Source organism: Taudactylus pleione, unplaced genomic scaffold, assembly GCF_031769625.1.
Source record: "Taudactylus pleione unplaced genomic scaffold, aTauple2 ptg000638l, whole genome shotgun sequence".
In the NCBI taxonomy this organism is placed as follows: domain Eukaryota; kingdom Metazoa; phylum Chordata; class Amphibia; order Anura; family Myobatrachidae; genus Taudactylus; species Taudactylus pleione.
The window spans coordinates 644,801-667,755 of record NW_028285040.1 but is presented as its reverse complement, the minus strand read 5'-3'; the positions used below and the strand labels follow the sequence as shown (position 1 = coordinate 667,755).

At 45.0% G+C, this 22,955-nt stretch overlaps 1 protein-coding gene across 3 annotated transcripts in view; it reads left to right on the top strand.

Annotated features, from left to right (window-relative positions):
• Positions 1 to 22,955, top strand: part of SH3BP2 (SH3 domain binding protein 2) — a 101,717-nt gene that overhangs the window by 2,174 nt on the left and 76,588 nt on the right. For 2 of the 3 annotated variants that reach the window (XM_088454984.1, XM_088454985.1), the window contains exon 2: positions 316 to 353. The gene's annotated coding sequence lies outside the window, so the exon portion shown is untranslated. Of the gene's footprint in view, positions 1 to 315; positions 354 to 2,854; positions 3,036 to 22,955 lie in introns of those variants that run through there. The other variant, XM_088454986.1, reaches the window with a different exon arrangement.

The following is a 22,955-nucleotide window of genomic DNA, read 5'->3' as shown; positions in this document are numbered from 1 at the left end:
ATAGTGATCCCCCATGTTTTTACAGCTTTAGGGGGGTCCTATAATTTATTCCCGGTAAATTTCGTTTATTTTTGCCGATCCTACTTCGCCGGGTCCCGTTTTCGTAGCTTTTAAATTGAATACATGGATAAAGCGGGCGCGCACCCGATACTTTATCCCAGGAAAATCTCCGATGTGGAGCGAAAAGTCCAGCACAGACTTTTCGCTCCGATATTGAATACCCCTCATAGTGTGGTGTATAGATAATGTGTAATCACAATACAATACTGTATCATTTCACTTCACATTTACCACCAATGTCTTTTCCTTCCATAGATTCCGCAGTAATGGATCTCCCACTGTAATCACACCAGGTAAGTAAACATACAGATAGTTGACTTGTCATATATTACTTTTATGAAGAACTTAAATGAAAGTTGTTCCCATACATAGGCATTCACTTTACATTTAACATAACATTAATGACAACGCAGTAACAATATTATTACAATTTACAATGCTTACAATGTTTACTACCTTGAATATGGCACCTTATATTACAATCCTAAGGACTAAGGATATAAATATTTCAAGTTCATAAATCACAGATACTGTCCCTGGTATTAGTCCAATGGTCCTTTAACCTAGTTATGGAACTTCCTCTTGATGCAAGTGAAGTTATGGTTGTACCACAAATTAGTATTTGTATATTCCAGGTTAAATTAAAGTTCATGCAAGTATCTATGCTGATGCCTGGCATAAAAATACACTCTTACAATGTCAGTATATAATATCCTGTGGGATTATTCATGTAAAAGCCAGGGAACAAGGCTGTGTGCCTGTATAAGATTCAAACTCCTCTTGTAGTTGTAGAATTTACTTGGAAACTTTGTTATAATCTGCTAAAGTAATGAGCAATTACTCTCCTAAATATCCACTTGTTACACTGTAGCTTTTGCTGTTCCCAATATAGTAATACTCAATACATAGTTATAGTGCAACTGTCTATGTAATTATACAGCTGTGGTAGAAGCACTGTAAAGAGCACCACTAGTAGGTAAATCCTCTAGTGCTCCTTATGATCCTGGGATATCAGCCTCTGTCCCTATAGAGCCTCTTTCCTGCCACTAGGGATATCTGTGTCTGTGTGAGTGCCAGGTATTAATTACTCACAGCCCGACCAGCACTGCTGACGCTGTCCACCTGACACTGGAGCTGCCTCGCCTCTCAGTCTCCAGCTCTCACTGGCTGCATGCCGGGAGCGGCTCCCAATCAGCGCCATATAGCAGCGGTGATTGATGGGGCTGCAGCCGCTGAGCTCATAGCTGTGTGCCGGCTCACCTCGCAACAAGCACTGCCGGGCAATAGCACTACTGCCTCCTCCGGCAGGGAATGCCCCCATCGGCGTGGGTCCCTCTGCTCCTCTTCGCCGCCGGGACCACCTGCTACGACGCCGCCTCTCCTGCCTGACAGGGTGGGCCCGCTGTCTCACCTTCTACCCCAGCTTTGGCTGGATTCCCTCTCTGGCTCTGCCCCCCTGCACCCGGCAGCTCATCGCAGCTCACTAGCTGCCCAGGTCACAGGAGGGCAGGCACTGGAGGGAGGGAACAGCAGACTGCCTGTCAGCTGCTGCTAACAGCTGTTATATATCCTACCTCTCACCGGATCCACTTTTCCTGACAGGAACCAATTCACTCCCACCTATATTACTCCGCCCCTTTTCCTCCAGTGCATTCAACACAGTGTAGCACACCCTCACCACAGAGATAAAAAATACCACATAAATTGATATGTTAATACATTAAATACATATATCATGAATTGTGACTATACATATATATATTTTACCTCATGACTTGTACATTTATAAATATTACATAGATTTATAAGTACAGTTCTTATTTTAACCCTTAACCAGGGTTACACAGTAATGACTTTACACCTGCCCGTGCCTTAGAGACGTAGAGTTGCAAGTGTAGGATGCAACAAAATTTGCATACGGACAGACGTGCACCCCTTTTTTATTGCCATGTGCAGAGTACTATAAATACGTATTATGCATCAATAAAGCAGAAGTACGTCCAACTCTGTGTCCCTTTGTGTATTAATTTACAGCAGAGCTTACAGTATCTTCTGACAAGTTCCGCTATGATTGGCAAACTCCTCAGTACCGTGACATGCCCAGATAATCACAACAGATTTATGAGTCACTATGGTGACAGTGCCTGGACCTGACTTGTGCAGTGCAGAACATGTTATAGTGATGGGCTGGCACCCTCCTGTGCTTGTATACTATGGCTATGGGCATCTGCCCCCAGCCCTAGGATGGTGCCATTACCATTTAATTCCATGCAACATTTGGCAAAGCTGAGCGCATAAATTATCAGCTTTAGGGGTAGGTGTACTAAGCTTTAGAAAGTACTAAACAATCAGCTCCTGTCATTTTTCAAACACAGCCTGTAATGTGACAGTTAGGAGCTGATTGGTTGGTACTTTTTATCTCTTCAAAGCTTAGTACAAAGCTCCCCCGTCTCTGTTTCAGTAATGAAGTTCCTCAGTTTCATTTAGGCAGCAAATCAGACCATATTCTGGGAACAATTACCAGTAAGATCAGTGACACTATAGGTGAGCGCTGCAGATACACCATCCTCATAGCTGGGACAGAGACGAAAGGAACATGAGGCAGGAAGGAAAGAAATGCAGCTGATAGAGGAAAGTGAACGCTGTACAGTGGGAGACAGGCACATACAGGTAGCAGCAGCGTGGTGGGTAAGGTGACTGAGGGGTGAGGTGACTGCAGGACAGGCTGGGCCAGTCAGTGTTACTAGCAGAGGGAGGAGGAGGGCCCGTGTGCAGGGATGGGAGGAAGGAGGTGCTGCTAGCTCTGCACTCTCAGTACTGAGTGTCTCACTCTCTGCTTCCTGCTGCTGCACTAGACATGAGGAGAGCGGTGTCTGATTGAGGGAGGACACTGTAGGAGCTGGGGGTCCAGGCTGAGGAAGAGGAGCTCTGCCACATTATTATTCCTGCCTGCTGCTGATCTGCTATACAGACAGGTACTGCACTGAGGGATGGGGGGGTCTGATCTAATAGGATGCACCCTAATAAGGACCATACAAGTGAGACAACTCCTGCACAGGTACTTCTTAGGCTTCAGCTGCAGATTGATTGCATTGCATGCCAAGCAGTGTGATTTCATTTATAGGCTGGATGCTATACTAAGTAGTGTAAAGAAGTTTTTAAACTTATTTATCTTATTTTTGGTGCACTTACAAAAGGACGATCAATATATCATATGATGAATTTATGTAGTATTGTTACTCTCCCTCCTGTGCTGAGGTATCTGGCTGAGCAAGTACATTCAAGTCTTAAGAAGCATACAGGGGACTTACAGAGTCTATCTATCTGGTATGCAGTCGGGAAGCCAGCGGACCTAATCCCGACAGCCGGCTTCCCGACTGCTTAATCCCGGCGAGGGTTAAATGACAGGCGTCTAAATCTAGAGATTAGGGTTAGGCACCCCCCTGGGAGGTTAGGTTTAGGCTAGGGGAAGGGGGGTTAGGGTAAGGCACCCTCGGGGGGGACTTAGGCTTAGGCACCCCCCCGGCGGACTTACGTTTAAGCGGCCTGGAAGGCGGGGTTAGGGTTAGGCACTGGGGGGAAGGTTAGGGTTAGGCACCCCTAAGGGAGGGTAAGGGTTAGGGGGTAGAATTAGGTTAGTGAATACTTGCCTAGGGACGATCAGGATTTTCATCCTTGTCGGGCTGCCACTGCCAGGGGTCTGGCGGTAAATCATACCGATTCTATCTATCTATGTTGATGGAGATATTCCATTTGCCATCCACATTGTTGTATATTATTATTCTGCTATTTTTGCCCTGCAGTACATTTTGTGGTTTAGAGCACATTGCCTGTTCTGTCTGCAAAGACAGAGGCACTTTCACTGCTGCATAGAAAGTAATACATTACAACAGACCTCTAATTGTGTATTGTCCATAGTAATACAACTACACTAATAATGCTGATGTCATTGTGTGGTACACTGCTCACATCTATGTGTCGTATAGCCTAAATTACATTTGGCGGTGATTAGATAAGTCTGTAACAAAATGGTTCCCAAACTCGGTCCTCAAGGCACCCTAACAGTCCAGGTTTTAAGGATATCCATGCTTGTGCACAGACGGTATAAGCAAATTGAGGTACTAATTGAGTCTCCTGTGCTTAAGCATGGATATCCTGGACTGGTAAGGGTACTGTTAAGGGTATGCCGAGCGTCGGGCCCTCGGCGTAGGTTGAATGACAGGCGCTGGGATTTCGACGCCTGTCATTAGGCACCTGCCGGGATTAGACAGTCAGGAAGTTGGCAGTCGGCATTTCGACCGTCGGCTTCCTGACTGCATCCCCTCCGATATACCAGGGGGTTTATATACCATGTGTTGAAATTCCATAGCTGCCCATGGTCGGTGGCTTTGACCAATGTATTTCAAAGGGCAATAGTAAGTCATGCTAAACCATTAGTTAGTTAGCATTAGTTACTATTGCTCTTTTAAATACATTGGTCAAAGCTGACGATCATTGGCGGCTTTGTAAACCCGTCGGATAATAAATCTCTCCCAGGTCTGCTGGGAAGAAAGCAGATAGCGCCTGCAAACGTAACTATCTCATTAGATAGGCAAAACAATTGTGCCTCAGGGCCTGATTCACTACGGAATGCAATAGCGATAATGCACGCAATTCAACTGCGATAGTATGCTAATCCATTGCGATCGCTATGCCGCAGCACAACATAAGGACGCCCACCTTACCTTACATCCGTAGTGTTTAGCAACACTGAAAAACATCGGTACAATCACGTACCATCGCAGCCTCACGCACACTTGCACAAGCCCAGACCTTGCTAACTTCCACGCACGCTATCAGGCCTCAGGCTGCGGAGGGCATCACAGTGGATAATTTATGCATGGCAACGGCGTTCAAACGCACTGGCACGCCTGCGTTCGACCAAACCGAACAGAGAGGCCTGGTCTCATTCTGGAGGAGGGAATTACAGGGACCATATGCAACACAGACCTTTGTATGGAGACCAGCCCTCCAGCTAACTCACAGTGTAATCTCCATATATGGAAAGGACTCCAATATTTATCTCATAAAGGAGATGCCTTAGATGTGCTAGACCAGGGGTAGGCAAAGTGTGGCACGCCAGCTTATATGGAGCTACACTTCCCAGAATGCACTGGCAGCCGAATTGTTGCAGGACATACTGGTATGTGTAGTTCCACAGCGGCCAGAGGGCCGCACGTTTACTACCCGTCGCTAGTCAGTGCTAGATAGATCAACCTTTGGAACAGATATGTGCTGTGTGCAGTGTTGTGAAAGGGCTTCGATTAATGTGGCATAATATGAATTGGGGACAAGTATGTGATAGAATCTGATGACCATTGAAGAAGCATGCTTGGTGGTCTGATGGCAGGCAGGGAGATTAAGGGGCACGTGTGGTGGTCTATATATTTTGGTCGCGGATGATGGTCTGGCTCCTAGATTTTACACAAATTTGTCGAGCCTTGGTCTATACTAATGTTAAATGTTTTTGTCAAAATTTAAAAGTTGGAGGATAATGGGTTCATAGTTAAAAATAATTTTAAAGCAAGATAGTTCATTCAAAGAAGCCCGGTGTATTACAAGTAGTAATAGGTGATAATAAGTTTGATGTTTTCATTATATAAATCAAGTTGAATAGAAATACATGACATTGTATTAGTCAGTCAACAATGTTAGCTGAAGATAGTTTGACAATGCCTCAGTGGTTTTTAAAGTGTCATCAGGAGACATGACATAAATTCTTCCAGTTGGAGTTATAGGGTCGACTTTGCGTAAGACATCTATTAGAGTTATCCATAGTAGATCAGGCTTCCTTGGACAGAAGAATGATGGTGAAGGTCCAGCTGGATGAAGGAAGGTCACTTTTAATTCGTCTTCATCTTCATTCTTGTCCATCACATAAGCAAGCCACCATTTCTATACACAATGGATATATAGCCATGTATTTGTGTCAACTGGAGTCTGTCTAGAGATTTTGTAACGAATACTGTAGATGATGTTGTAGCCCTAGAAAAGGTTTTCGCAGAAATGTTTTATGTACTTGAATCAACAGGTATAAAAGCATGATACTGTTGTGTTCCCTGAATAGTTACTGACTGGCTGAAACGATCATTCAAAAATGTTTATGACTCAATATAGTCTTCTTGCGTTGTGAACGTCAAATTAATTCCAGATATATTTTCTACTTCCCATTCATAACGTTGGAGAGGTGTGAGGATTTGGTTCTCATATGGACGTTGTAGGCTGGCTCTAGCGGCCAGTCTCTTGACTGAGCCGGCAACTCCATTACAGCGGCCTTTCTCATGCGCTGTGGCCGAAAAATGACACTCTGCCTCAACATCGAAGTCTAGCTTGTGACAGCACAAGTTTGTGAAGTTTTACTTGCACAGCTTGGACAGACATGCTACAAACTGTCCTGCAATACTGAGCATGATTCCTGACCATTGATTCATGAGAACAATGATACATGAGCATGATTCATGAACAATGCATTAACATTATTGAAGATCATTATTTATTTTCTTGCAAGCATTATTCATTGTTTTTAGTTAATAAAGTCATATAGGAACTTTTATAATTAGGCCTACAATATTTGAATTTTTGTAAATTCTCTTAATTATTTTTTGACAATTTCTACATGTGAAAATGTATAATATGTATATTATATATTCTCACATGTAGATATTGACAAAAAGTAATTAATAGAATTTACTTTTAATTCAAATATTGAGTGTTGGGCTAATTTTAGTTGTTCCATCATATAATTGGATTAAAAAGTAGTGCCTACACCTGTTTAAAATTATTTTTAACTATGAACCCATTATCCTCCCACTTTTTAAATTCTGAAAAACATTTAACATTAGTATAGACCAATTCCAGAAATTATTTGAACTTTTTTGTCAACGCACTTTTTGAGATAATCATGGTCAAAAATGTCAGTATGAATTTGGAAAAAGTTTTTCCTCACAAAGCCTATTGTGTTGTATATCATAGAAAAGGGCATAAAAAACACAGTAAAATGACACCATTCCCACCTCTCTAATTAGAATATATGCTATGACGATTTGAAAATATTTGCTGGTTGTGTATTTTTGACAGATTTTTGAAAACTCTACATATTTAAATAAAATACAGTATTTTACTTAGACTACATATATACTCTCCATATACCAAATTTCAACAAAATCTGAGCTGTTGAGGTAAAATTTTAACAAAAAGTGTGTTGATTTGGATGGCCCTACCCTAAACCTATCCCTCCCCCCTTAGTCCCTAACCCTCCCCCTAACCCCACTACTTACCTTCGGACTGCTGGCGGACGGTATGCTGGCATCGGTATTCTAAGCGCTGGCATCCCCTTTCCTGGGATAATGACCACATCCCCTATATATGTATCTATGTGATTTAGTAATACTCTTACAAGTCCAGTGGAGAATTTGAAGACTTTGAAGCTCTCTAAATATAGATATTCCTATACATGCACAAGTATAGTCTCTCTATTTTCTACCAGTAATATTGTGATCTATATTATCGTTTATATTGAATATACAGAGTATTCCCAAACAAATAAGGGAAGAGAACTTTATTTTGTTACTTTTCATGTGCCTAGCACTGAACCAGTAAAGCTGCCTATCTTAGATATCCCTACATTTTCCAATATATTTTATTCTGGGGAGGACTAGTAAAGTGTTATTCCAGCACTAGAATCCCAAAATTCCTTTAGAACAGTAAAAGGAAAAAATAAAGATAAACCTCCTACTCTTTTGGTATAAAACATTTTATTTTATTTTATTTTATTACAAGAACAATAAACGGGTATATGTGCACAGTTAGGGGGTCATTCAGACCCACTCGCGACGAGCGGCAGTACGCTCGCAAGTGGGTCGATGGTCCCCACTGCGCATGCGCACGACGGAGGGAGCTCCGTCGTGCGCATGCGCGAGACCCGGCGAGCGAAGGACTTTCCATCGCTCCGGGTCTCGCACCAAAGGGGGCGTGCTGTCGATGTTGATTGACAGCACGCCCCCTTTGGTGGGCGTGCCGGGGCGTGCCTGCAAGACGGAGGCGTTCCCATGGGAACGCCTACCGTCTGAAGCCGGCCCCACTGACATCACTAGTGATGTCAGTGGGAGTGATTTTGGCTCTGATAGAGCCAAAATCACTCCTGGCCTTGCGGCTGGGAAACCCGACCGCAGGGTTTCCCTCGCAAGTCCGATGGTCGCGATGGTCAAGACCATCGCGACCATCTTTTTGCACGCTCGTATATGCTGTGGGTGGTGACCCACAGCTATACGAGCGTCCAGGAGGACGCTCCATATTAATGGAGGAAGGCCCTGATTCAGGGCCTTAGTTTTTAATATCACATATGTATTGTTTCTACACAGTTCTATTACTATCTGATTTTATATCGCTGATTTTTTATTCTACTTATAATAATTAAAGCTATGTTTTATTTATGATAAATGTGCACCAAACACGACAATCTCTTTCTCTATCTTTGGACAGGTTTTTATGTATATAATTGTCAGTGGTAGCACCGATGACTCTATAAAATATTATAACCAAGGGCTTGATTCAGTATGGATCGCAACAGCGATTACGCACGCAGTCTCACTGCGAAAATATGTTAATGATTGCAATCGCTATGCCGTCGCAGCCATAAATAAGGACGAGCACTTTACTTGCACACATCCGTAATACTTTACAAGTCTGCAAAACCATCGGTAACATGGAGTACCATCGCAGCCTCATGTACACTCTCACAAGCTCTGACCTTACTCACCTTACTCAGAAATTGCTAACTTCATCGCACGCAGTGAAAGCCCAAACTGCGTATGGCATTGCTGTGCCTAATTTATGCACGCCCCCGTACCAGCTTTCAAACGCACTGGCACACCTACTTTTTGCCCCCCCCTCAAAAAAAAAAAACGGTCACTTCCTGTCAATCTCCCTGTGATTGGTCTGCATGGTCACTGCGATCGCAGTCCGATCGCAGTGAGACCTATGCGCATTGCGTTGCATGTGCAGAATGCAAGAATCAGCCGACTGCGTGCGTAATTGCAGTTGCGATTGGTATTGAATCAGGCCCTAAGAATCTTAAATTTTTATCATATGAATAGATGGGGGCATGACATTGATGATTGATCTATATACTGTATTTCTCCTATACATAACCAGTGCATTTGGTTATACCTTCTCTTTTGATCTGTTTCTCCCACTATCAATTCTTACTATAGACTTGGAAATGCATTATTAAAAATAGAGTATAATATTTTCAGGATGATTATTTCTGGATACAATGCGGCTACACCTATGCTTGGTGCTTTTCATAAAACTGTATCCAACAATTGCTATCTAGATTGCTTCCATCCTACAAGCCAGACAACAGAGTGGTGCAGTGGTTAGCATAACTGCCTCAAGGCATTGAGGTCATCCGTAAAATTCCCAGCCATGGCCCTGTCTGTGTGGAGTTTGCGTGTCCTCCCCGTGTCTGGGCGGGTTTTCCCTGAGCATTCCAGTCTCCTCCCACACTCCGAAATAGACTGATGGATAATAATGATAATAGGGAATTTAGACTGTAAGTTCCAGTGGGGCAGGGACTAGTAATAAATATCTGTATAGCGCTGTATAAATTGATGGTGCTATATAAATAAACAATATTAATAATTCTTACATCATTAAATTCTGAAATACAAGATGATAAGGAGGCTCCATTATATATACAGAGACTTATGTGAATTGCAATCCAATTGTACATGTTCTTGGAGCTAAACCCTATAAACCCTAATAATTACAGCCTTGAAGATTACATCTCATTGCAGCATCTCGTCTCTATATTCACTGTTCAGGCTGCAAGGTGCCGATCCAGACACCTTGTAATCAAAATGCAGGTTCATTGATCGTTCCGCCCGCACACCACTAGTTACAGCCAGGGGCGCAGAGAGCGGGTACTAATTGCCCAGGCTTGTTGGAGGGGCCTGACGCCACCCCTTCCCCTCTCTCTTACCTGTCAGTAGGGCTGTGTGCTGGGCTGCAGTGGGAGACTGCTCACTGCTGCCTCTGAGCAGCAGCAGTAGTATCCTCTGCCTGTGAGGGGGAGCGTTCACACTGATCGCGCCCCCCGGATCTGTGCCGGGATGAGGGACTCACAGCGCACCCCTCCCCAGCACATAAATAGGGCCCGGGCATGCTGTCTACAGCCCTGGTTACAACCCTTCTTCCTGTTCTTCCACTGTGCTCTGGATAGAGCACCACTTGGATGGACACCCAGTAGGGTACAATCATTCTAATACACTCACTAACCCGGGGCTTGACAAATATAAATTGCCAGGTCACCATCGTGGCTAAAATTTTACACCTGACGACCGGATTTGCAGGGACCCCAGCCCATCAGTGATGACAAGGTTTAATTTAGAAACGAACCTCCGCTCGGTCCGTGGAGACACTGTTAAAAATGTGCGCGGGTCCTGCAGGAGTCAGGACACACTGTAGCATTGGCAAGAGTATTGGCACCTGGCCCTGGCGGCTCTCCTCACAGCTTTATTCTCAAATCTCAGCTCAGACAGGGGATGCAATGTGTTGTGGAATACTATGTATCGAGAGCACTGTGGCCTGGCATACTATGTATTGGGGGCACCGTGGTCTGGCATATATTGGTGGCACTGTGGCATGGCATACTGTGTATTGGGGCACTGTGACATGGTATACTATGTATTGGGGCATTGTGGCACAGCATACTCTGTATAGGGGCACCATTGTCTGGCCTGTATTGGTGACACTGGCATGGCATACTATGTATTGGGGCACACTGGCATGGCATACTTTGTATTGAGGTACTGTGGCATGACATACTTTGTTTTGGGGTCACAGTGGCCTGGCAATGTATGTATTGGTGGCACTGTGGCCTGCCATACTAAGTATTGGCGGCACTGTGACCTGTCCTACTATGTATTTTGGGCACCGTGGTTTGGCATGTATTGGCGACACTGTGGCGTGGCATACTATGTATTAGGGCACTGTGGTGCGAAATACTATGTATTGTGGGCACTGTGGTGTGGCATACTATAAATTGGGGACATACTATGTATTGGTCACTGAAGATGTGCATGTATCAGGGTCTGATAGAATATGGGAAGCCTGAGTGAGGCGCATGAATGGTGTTCTATAGAAGTTTTTGTATATTTTGGTTGTGGACGATAGTCTGCCTCCTAAATTTTTAGATTTTCAAAATTTTGTCAAGCCCTGGACTAACCTGACAGGCAGTATAGCCTGGACGTACATTTATTCTGGGTGGGGGGAATCAATGGAGGACTCTGCTCAGACACTCTTCCTTTCACTTGCCATGAATGCAAGTAGAAGGGGCATACAGCATCCAAGGGGCCCCACACATAGGTGGATATGGGGCAACTGGAGGTAAACCGTTTCACTCTTTTACTCATTTACATGCTTTTACTAGTTTTAGATTAACACTTTAAAAAAAAAAAAAAGAAGGATTTTTAATGTCTGTCAATGAGAGCCTTTATTGTCACCAAATGTACCATTACAAAGTATTGCTGTATATTCCATATTTGTTCCTATTATTATATGCTGGGTCACCTTGGTTCTCCACAATATTGTTATTATTAATATTATTATATGCTGGGTCTCCTTGATTCTCCACCTCCCGGCCCCATCCAGTCTCGCACCCCCTCGCGATAGCCAGCACCTCACACACCAGCTGGGTGAGCCTGAAAAGACCGGAACCGAGAAGGTAAATAAATATTATACCACTGTCCGCGGCCCAGAGTGTTTTGAATCCCATAGTACGCAGGATTTAATGATTATAATCCCAAGTATTTTTTGGGACTCAAAAACATCTGTGATCGGGAATCCCGGGATTGCCTTTCCTACCCAGCTCCCACTGTGCATGTCAGAGACGGGATAGACCGTAGCTGATTATTATATAGATCATTAGTAGAAACATATCGCTCAGCGCACCACAGAGAATATATTCTTTTTAATCGTTTGTTAACAATTGGTGATTCCATATAACATGAAAACATGAGCCTAGTATCACAGGAACGTGGGGGAAATAAAATAAACTTCTTTAGTCATTTAGCTTTCTTGTTACATTTATTTTGTCAATTAATAGCAGATAGGAATGTGAAGAGCCAGGGAAAATATTATCGGAACCTGCATTTTTGTAAGGCAGTTAATTTTTAATTGGAATTCCATCCCTAACCCTTATCTGACTGTCATTGTCTGATCTATTTACTCTTGCCTGTTACAACATGCAGGTCATTTATATTAGGCACACAGTGCCAACCACAAGCAGCCACCGCCAACTTTTATATTTATAAACTATTTTACCAGGAAGAAATAAATTGAGAGTTGCCTGTAAGTTTCATCTGCTCCCTGAATACATCATATTCACTCTTGACCTGGTTACAGACCAGCCATGGTCATGCTTATAGAACATCATGGCAGAAGGTCTTAGGTGGTATTTTTAAATGACTGGGTGCTTGTTCCAGAAGTAGGTAAATGGGCAGCACAGATGGTGTAATGGTTAGCATTACTATCTCACAGCACTGAGGTCTTGGGTTCGATTCTCGCCATGGCCCTAACTGTGTGGAGTTTGTAGATTCTCCCTGTGCTTGCGTGGGTTTCCTCCGGGTACTCCGGTTTCCTCCCACACTCCAAAAATATACTGGTAGGTTAACTGTCTCCCAACAAAAATTAAGCCTTATGGGTATGTGTGTGTGCATGTGGCAGGAAACATAGGGCCTAATTCAGACCCGCTAGCGAGCGCTGAGCGCTCGCAAGCGGGTCGATGGTGCCCTAGTGCGCATGCGCACGATGGAGGGAGCTCCGTTTGTGCGCATGCGCGAGAACCACATAGCGACAGCCAAGCTGTCGCTTTGGGTCTCGCACCAAAGGGGGCGTGCTGTCGATGGTGAGTGACAGCACGCCCCCTTTGGTGGGCGTGCCGGGGGCGTTGCTGCCCAGACGGAGGCGTTCCCATGGGAACGCCTACCAGCTGGGGCCGGCCCCACTGACATCACTAGTGATGTCAGTGGGAGTGCTTTTGGCTCTGATAGAGCCAAAAACACTCCTGGGCTTGCGGCAGCGAGACCCTACCGCAGGGTCTCATCGCAAGCCCGATGGTCGCGATGGTCAAGACTTTTTGGCTGCTCGCAGAAGCTGTGGGTGGTCACCCACAGCTATGTCAGCGGCCGGGAAGCCGCTCCATTTTTAGGTAGGAGAGCCCTGATTCAGAGCGAGCGCTCTGGTCAGAGCGTCCGGCTCTGAATCAGGCCCATAGATTGGGGCAGGGACTGATGTGATTGGCCAAATATTCTCTGGAAAGCACTGCGGAATATGGGTGCGCTATATAAATAACTGGTAATAAATAAATGTGCAGGAGAAGGCGGAGTGATCAGTTTCCTTATTAGGAGCCACTAGCTGATGAGGTGATAAGTGCTGTAAACCACAGGGCTATGAGGTCTGCTCAGGTAATTTGTCCAGAAAGCTTTTGAAAGCAATGTGCACACTGAGGCCCTCATTCAGAGGCGCTCGCAAGAAGCTATTTTTGAGTGCGGCCTCCTGGTTGCTAGCTACTGATCAGGTTGATGGTCGCGGTGGTCAAGATCAACGCGACCATCGGGGCTTGCGACGAGACCCTAAGGTTGGGTCTCGGCAGCCGCAAGCCCCAGGGAGCTTATTGCTCTGATCGAGCAGGAAGCTCCCCACTGACAACACTACACAAAACAGCAGGCGTTCCTTAAGGGACGCCTCCGTTTGTGAAACCACCCCCCCCGCCTACAAAACGGGCCGAGCTGTCGATCAACATCGACAGCCGTCCCTTTTGTAGTGAGCTCCGGAGCGAGAGAGTTTCTCTCTCGCTCCGGGGCTTGCACACGCGCAGTGCGGCCGTTGCGCATGCGCAGGGCCTAAACATCGATCCGGTTGCGAGCGCTCAGCGCTTGCGACCGGGTCTGAATGAGGACCTAAGTCTAGACACCAGGGAGAAATTTACTAAAGAGAGAGTTTTTGGAAGTGGAGATGTTGCCCATAGCAACCAATCAGATTCTAGCTATTATCTTCTAGAAGATGCTAGTTAAATGTTAAGTAGAATCTGATTGGTTGCTATGGGCAACATCTCCACTTCTAAAAACTCACTTTAATAAATGTACCCCTAAGTCTAGACACCAGGCTTCCCTGACTCCATAACACGTCACAGTGATGGGTTTGCAGTTACACAGCAACACAAAACTGCAGATTGAATTGTATCATAACATCCAACCTCATGCACTTTCTTTTGAGAGGGGAGCCCTAGCCCTAGGGCAGGTGCAATTTCTGCGCCCGACCATGGCCTCTGTGTATGCAGCTGCTTTCACTGACAAGCCCACAACATGCCCACACGGGCTTCGCTTACCCCCGTTACCTGCCATAAATGCCTACTAAAATTCTCAGGTCATTCACCTGATTCAGATCCGCTTGCAGGCGCTGGCCACTCACTGGGTCAATGGGCGGGTTTTTTTTTTCTCCAGCCGCTCGCAAAGCTGTGGGAGACCACCCACAGCTTGTTCGAGCGGCCAGGAGACCATCGCGATAATCACGACCATCGGCCTTGCGACGAGACCCAGCGGTAGGGCCTAGGCTGCCGCAAGGCTGAGTGGACTCCCTGCTCTAATAGAGCAGGAAGTCCACTACTGACATCAGTAGTGATGTCAGTTTGCCCACCCAACAAAAGCCAGGCGTTCCTAAGGGAACGCCTGCATTTGTCCAGCCACCCCCCCCACCCGCCCAAAAAACGGGACGAGCTGTCACTCGCCATCGACAGCCGCCCTGTCTTGTTGCGAGCCCCGCAGCGACTGAACTTCAGTCGGTCAGCGGGGCTCGCGCACGCCGGATGAGCTCCTCAGTGCGGTGTTTCCATACGTAGACAATCAGGACACTTGCGTTGTGGAACTTAAAACATGAATCGTTTGCATGTGGCATCGACACTGAATCAGGCCTATATGCTGATATACAAACTGAGTGAAAGTCATTTATAAATATCGAAAACAGTATTAGCCTTAGAGCAAAGTAACATTGCGGAAAGGCTAGATTGGGAGCCATAATCTGGTGATATCCATCCATTCATGTACAGCCCACTTTCTAAATGCAACCACACTCCGTACAGGGCACTGTGATCCTCTTACTCAGGTGTAGTGAAGGAGGACAGTGGGTCAGGCTTGTGAAGAATGTTGATCTTGTAGGTTAGGTCTGCACTGATAATATGTAGCATGTCTGGCAGCAGGCTTCTGGTGTCTCAGTAAAATATTACTGGCTGTCATCTCTGCTTTGACTCTTTCCTAAAAGTTAACTATTTCTGTCCTGTATTAGAGCCGCGCAGAACCACCGCTAAAATACTGTTTGTCGTTACAACTTACAGCAGGTTGATCGGATATTATACGGATGGTCGAAGGGCTCTGCTAACTTATTTTTGGGACTTATCAGTGAATAAGAAGACTTATATCATGTAGAATTAACACTGTACAAACCATATGTTCATGTTAAAATCCATATTGATATTCATGATCGTATTCAGCCTAGGACTGGCCAGAAGGGGAAGACGTTGGCGTGAGTTGGCCAGCTTAATGTGTATTGCCGTATATGGAACGAACATTCCTTGAATTGAACATGTACAGCTAGAATCGGTGCTGGAATAACAACAGGACGGATGCCCAAGGTCCCACACATCAGACATAGCTTCATCACCAGTGTAGGGGGAAACGTGGCATAATGTGAACTGGGGATTCTGTATGGCATAATGTGAACTGGGGCACTACAATAGGTTTGCGCTGCTGGCAGTATTTACACATTTATACTTTTTAATAGCCAGTAGTTTTATTGGTAGGGGCCCACAGGTTAGTTGCTCTTAATCAAGCCCTGGCTAGAATAGTATTAATAGTGAGTACATAGAGTCCATGTCTGTCTAACTTTACACCAGTGCTAATTAAAGTGGTATCCTTCATCACCTGCATGGACAACTATCTATCCTTCAAAAAGAGTTGGGTACGGGATGCCGACGTTTAGGATCCCGGCACTCAGAATCCCAATGCCGGCATCCCGACAGGGTTAGGATACAGACACACCTCTCCCTACCCCTAGCCATCCCACCCTAATGCCTAAACCTAATCTCCCCTCCCTGCACCTTAAACCTAACCCTCCCCCTTAGTGCCTAACCCTCTCCCTAGTGCCTAACCCTTTCCCTAGTGCCTAACCCTCCCCCTTAGTGCCTAACCCTCCCCCTTAGTGCCTAACCCTCTCCCTAGTGCCTAACCCTCTCCCTTAGTGCCTAACCCTCTCCCTAGTGCCTAACTCTCTCCCTAGTGCCTAACCCTCCCCCTTAGTGCCTAACCCCCCCCCTTAGTGTCTAACCCCCCCCTTAGTGTCTAACCCTTCCCCTTAGTGCCTAACCCTCTCCCTAGTGCCTAACCCTCCCCCTTAGTGCCTAACCCTCTCCCTAGTGCCTAACCCTCTCCCTAGTGCCTAACCCTCCCTCTTAGTGCCTAACCCTCCCCCTTAGTGCCTAACCCCCATCTTAGTGTCTAACCCTCCCCCTTAGTGCCTAACCCTCCCCCTTAGTGCCTAACCCTCCCCCTTAGTGCCTAACCCTATCCCTAGTGCCTAACCCTATCCCTAATGCTTAACCCTCTCCCTAGTGCCTAACCCTCCCCCTTAGTGCCTAACCCTTTCCCTTAGTGCCTAACCCTTTCCCTTAGTGCCTAACCCTTTCCCTAGTGCCTAACCCTCTCCCTTAGTGCCTAACCCTCTCCCTAGTGCCTAACCCTCTCCCTTAGTGCCTAACCCTCTCCCTTAGTGCCTAACCCTCTCCCTTAGTGCCTAACCCTCTCCCTTAGTGCCTAATCCTCTCCCTAGTGCCTAACCCTCTCCCTGGTGCCTAACCCTCTCCCTAGTGCCTAATCATCTCCCTAATGCCTAATCCTCCCCCTTAGTGCCTAACCGGCCCCCTTAGTGCCTAATCCTCTCCCTTAGTGCCTAACCCTATCCCTAGTGCCTAACCCTCTCCCTTAGTGCCTAACCCTCTCCCTTAGTGCCTAACCCTCTCCCTTAGTGCCTAATCCTCTCCCTTAGTGCCTAATCCTCTCCCTTAGTGCCTAACCCTCTCCCTAGTGCCTAATCCTAACTCCACTACTTACCTTTGGGATATTGGTGCCAGGATTCTGACAGGTGTCGGGATTCTGGCGCAGGCATTCTGCGCGCCGGAACCCCAGCGGTCGTTATTATGATTGCATCCCTTCAAAAAGGCCTCACATTGCCCTCAGCCTCAGTAATAAGTTAAAGTAATAGATTTCATCAAAGAAAGAGACACCTCTCTGTAATATATAGAAAAAAAAAGTATTACAAGCTATGACAAAGAGCTATGACGATAAAGGGAGAAGGAGCAGAAGGCCGCAGGTCACACAAATACATGAATCTCTGTCGTCAGTCCCACCCGTCATGGGTTTTTACAACTATTTTTTTTTTTTTCCGATAATGCATTTGCTTAATATTTTTCTTTCCGGCTTCGAGCTCCGCAATAATTTTTGTGTGTTTTTTTTTTTTTGTAAAACAGGTTATTACTGGAAGGCAATGCTGTTTGTGGGAGAATAGTATGTGAAAGGTTACAGACTATCTGTGCAAACTCCGGAGACCTGTCAGATGAGCCAGAGTGAAGAGTCACATATTCAAATAATATGAAGTATAGAGGACTATTATTGGAAAGAATACAGCATTAGGGGACATTATGTATTGGTCCAGTGTTGGACGTGCGAATGGCCCCTAATGTCTGTAAACTCTTCTCAGCCTCCAAGGTTTGAGCCTGTGAAAATGTCCATGTTTCACAGGTTTTTCTTCTTTTTTTGAAATTACTGCAAAGTGTCAAAACTTGGCGCTTTTATTCTGTATAGAATGGCAACTGCACAGCGTCCTATGCTGCCAACGTTCCCTAATGCCTCAGGTTTTCAAGGCTCAACTTGCTAAAGTTTAACGAGAAAAAAAACATTAACAGCAATTTCAGAGTTGCCCCCTTTGGTAAACCAAGATCTATGCATCTAATGAGTTTGCTTTACATTTACAAAAAATTGTTTGCATTCTGTAACATGGGTAGGCACTAAAATGTTTAAATTGGTATTTACATACCAATAGGGAGAGAGAGGAAGAGAGAGAAATTCAATGCTCTGCAGGCAATATAGAGAATAGAATACCACTTGTGTTGTGTTATTGTGTTGTCTGAACGCACAGTCAGAATTATCATGGAGGTACACTGGATGGCAATACCACACTGACATAATAAGCAAGTGGCAGATGAAGGTTGTGCCCTGGTCAAAGGAAAAAAACAAAAACATGTTAGCGAATTCCAGATCTGTAATGGTTGCAGAAATCATGGTCACTTGAATGTCTACATATAAAGTATGTCTAGATGTGGCTTGTGGTACTGTGCAGCTGTCTGCTTCCTAAACCACCTTGGAATATGACTCACAATTGCAGTTCCGTCCTGACACTAGGCGCCTTCACTCGGTCACACTGTAACAATCTATTTTATTTGGTGGAAAATCTACAGGCGATACAGAGTGACTTGTATTATTCCTCATGCTTTTGAATGGCATTGATGAAGTTGGAGAAACCTAAATGTCTGTGTGTATATATGTATGTGTATATATAATATATATATATATCTTTCAGTTGCTTATGCCGGCCTCACACACAACACAATATCGCAGCTGATATTGGATGTTGGGCCCCAAAGAGTAACCATCATGCCAGATCAAAACTGTCACACACTGTAGGATCTTTATTGGGCAGGTTAGAAAAGTACTTCCCACTTGGGACGGCATTGATCATCTGGTGTCCCTAACTATCACAAGTGGTACTGGAAGTGATCCTACGTACAGCCATATACAGATTGAGAACTACTTTGGCCTTCTGGATAAATCATTGGGAATCTAATTCCGTTTTACACTGTCAGATTTTTGAACCGGACGTTCATTTGTGTTTGCTGTACATTCCAGATTTATCTTATTATAATAATGATATTGTAGATTGACATAAAGGACCAAGTGCAGCAGCAAAGATACACTTTCTATAGTAATGCCATTTTTGTAACGGGTTGGGTTCCCGGCGGTCGGGATGTCGCTGGTCAGAATACCAACAGCGGCATCCTGACCGTTAGAAAATCTCCACAACCATAGGTAAGTGTACTACTACTAACCCTAACCCCTACCCTAACCCTCCCTCCCAGGAGCCCTAAACCTAATCTCCCCCTCTAGTGCCTAAACCTAACCTTCCCCTCCCCGCACCCTAACACTCCCTCCACGGTGCCTAACTCTACCCCCCCTGCACCCGAACCCAAACGCTCCCTCCCCAGTGCCTAACCCTACCCCCCTCCCCGCACCCTAACCCAAACGCTCCCTCCCCAGTGCCTAAACATAACCTCCCCCACCCGCACACTAAACCTAACCCCCCCCTTAGTGCCTAATCCTAAACCTAACCCTCGATACTTATCTTCAGGATGACGGTGGTCGGGATTCTGGTGCCTGGATTCCATTGCTGGGATTTAGGCCGTCGGGATCCCACTCGCCGGGATGCTGACTACATCCCGTTTGTAAGAGCATATATATTACTGATGTATCCTGATACTACAATGTACCCATGGGAACTGCAAGCCATAATACTATGGTCCCCACCAAGTCCATACCGGACTTCCACTGGTGTTATTCTACAGATATATAGTTATAGGGCATACGGCAGTGCACACAACAGCGTTATTTTTCTCTAATTGACATTACCTGTGCTCACAACCCAGCACACAGGTGCTGTATACCTTTAATATTGAATTCTGTGTCTGTCAGGCTCCACCTGCAAGTTATATAATAGAGATTTACCGTGTTGAGTGATCTATTCTGTGCTAGCTGGTAACACAATGCAAAAAAGCCTCCAGGATTAGGTAAAGCCTGGAATTCCCCTTCAAAGTCCACAGTTACAGTTCAGTTCAGACCACTTAGCTCACCTAAGGAAGCACCAGGAGGCTTGAAGTGAGATGTGGGCTATAAGGGTGATTTCCAGATATAGGTGAAAAACAAAACAGAAAACTTGATGAATAGGCCCCAAAGAGGCTACAGAGGAGGGGGGAGGGGCTGGCACTTGGCCTGGGCTGTAAAACGGAACCTCCCAGCCGTGAGAATAGCGGCGGCGTAGAGCAGGCTCCCCTGGCCTCAGGGATGAGAAGGATCAGGTGGGTCATTCTGCTGATTAATCTGTCAATGCAGCATTATAGTGAGCTGTTTGTCTCCGCACAGTGTAGGCTGCCATATCATAGGTTGCTGGGGCAATAGTAATGATTATGCAAATAAATACATTCACTGGAAGCTGGTATTGGTAAGGGATTAACCCAAGGGGGGGGGGGAGAGTAAATGCCTCATCGGGGCTGGACCCTACATGATCAGAAAAGGCCCCCCACTCTTTTGAGAGCTGCGCAGCGGCACAAGAGGCTTCAGCTGCATTTTTCTCCGACCCACATTTTCCTAAGGGGATGGGCGACTTGCTCCTGGGTGTAACCGTGTAGGATTGCCACTTGGCTGCTGCTAAAACTAAAGCTTTAATAGGTAAATATGGTGATTTTTTTTTTTTTTCCCCAGAATAAAGTATCAACATCACTGTAACCATACGCCTTCCACCAATGCGTTTAAAGTAGAGATGTGCAGGCTCGGATTCGTTCGGATGTTCCCGCCATATTCAGATTTTTCCCGCCAAAATTCGGGTCTCAGAAATAGGCAACGCATCATCTTTCCTGGACAAAAGTCCATGAAAGATGATGCTTGTCCATGAAAGATGACGTTTTGCCTCTTTCTGAAACCCGATTTTTGGCGGGAATATACAAACTAATCCGAGCCTGCACATCTCTAGTTTAAAGGCATGAGGTCTCCTATAACTGGTGGACAGGCCATACTGGTGCACTTATAGTCAGAAAGAGAATAATGACTATGCCTGGCTCTGGTACCATTGCTATGCCCCTAGCCATGCATACATTTTAATGCAGTTATGTTTATCTCTAACCTCAGACTTGTGCAGTAGTTTTGTATTGTCTATCTGTGTGTCTTACACATTACCAAGAGAACATCCCATTATTGCCGTCGCTTTGCTGTTGCTATCTCGTTCTAGCCTGCAGCTGATACCAGTAAGTAATGCGCTTGTTTTTGATTGGTTGGCTCAAACAATGTGCTAGTAAATAGAAAGACACAGATCAATACATCATATCATATACCATTTATTGATCAGCTCTGGCGAGATAACTGAACACAAGTAAGGCATATAACCACTCAGTGAGTTAGGATTCTAGGGAAATGCTGGTACACAATAAGCAAAGTAGGTGATCTATATCTGAGATTTAAAATGTCATTATGCAAATCGCCACCGAAACATCCCATTCTGTATTAGGCATCTAACCGTAGATCACTGTAATCATCTTTTCTTTTCTTTTTTATCAGTAAGAAAGACAAAACTTTGTTTGGAATTCAGCTATTTTATTTCCTGTGTGTAAAGCAGAAAGAGGAACCTGCACGTTCATATTACATATTAAATTTATCACCAGTGTGTAACCCTTTAGTGACCTGGCTGTCATACATCACACTATTCCGCTAACAGAGACAGTTAACGAGTCTTCACTTAAATAGCTGCTTAGGGCTGGGCTTTCATATTGCCTATGGCCCATGCTATACCTTGTCTTTTTTATCATTTTTATACAGTCCTTTTTGGTCATTGGAGGCTGAGGAAATGAATTGCTGAAAACATGTATGCTTTGTAGAGATTTTCAGTTCAGCTCATGTTAATAAATACATAATTTGCAGAATAATTTTCATTCACATATTGTACTGAGCATTTATGTAAACCTATGCTGCTGATGGGTAATATGTAAGATGTAGGGGCCAGATGTACTAAGTGATAAAGTGGAGAGTGATAAACCACCAGCCAAACAGCTCCCAACTGTCATTTTTCAAACAGCCTGTAACATGACAGTTGGGAGCTGAGTGGTTGGTCGTTTATAACTCTGCACTTGATCACTTTTCAGAGCTTGGTACATCTCCCCCTTAATCAGTAATTTTGTTTTGCTGGACTATAAACAGACTATGGACAGAATGCATCAAGCATCACATTTTGGATGCGATACATCTCTCCACTTACGATAATAATGCCGGTATGCATGTACAACTGCGATCACAATGGCAATGGACACCTCTTCCAAATAGAGCTGTCCTTTGCAATTAGAGGACTTCCAGGTTTATGAACCAGGAGTTCTTTTGCACATGTGCGAGCCCCTGGATGGGATCCTTTTGAATCCCTCTCGGGGAACTATGTGGAAAGAGGCCCACAGGCTTCTATCAGTCAATGCCGTCTGTGAATGGTGTTGCCTAAAGTTTTGCTTTCCGGAGCTTTGTACATATGGGTAATGCGGTCAAACCTCGTTTTCTGGAGTTTTGACCGCATTTTCCCGTTAGTACATACCGCCCTATAAGAGATGGCTAGCTGTTGTGTTATACAGTGTGTGTGATCAGTTTAATGCTTTAGGGGGGAGGTTTTTCAAAGCTTGGAAAGGAATAAAGCGAAGATAGATAAAGTACCAACCAATCAGCTCCTGTCACTTTTCAAACACAGCCTGTAAAGTGATAGGAGCTGATTGGTTGGTACTTTATCTCTCTCCACTTTCTCTCTTTCCAAGCTTTGATAAATCTCCTCCTAAATTTGTCTCATTTGAAAAAAAAGATGTCTCACCGCAATTTTTACATTTACCAAGGTGAGAGGGAAAAATTGATGGAAATGTACCCAAAATATGGATATACCCAAAATATGGAGCAAAA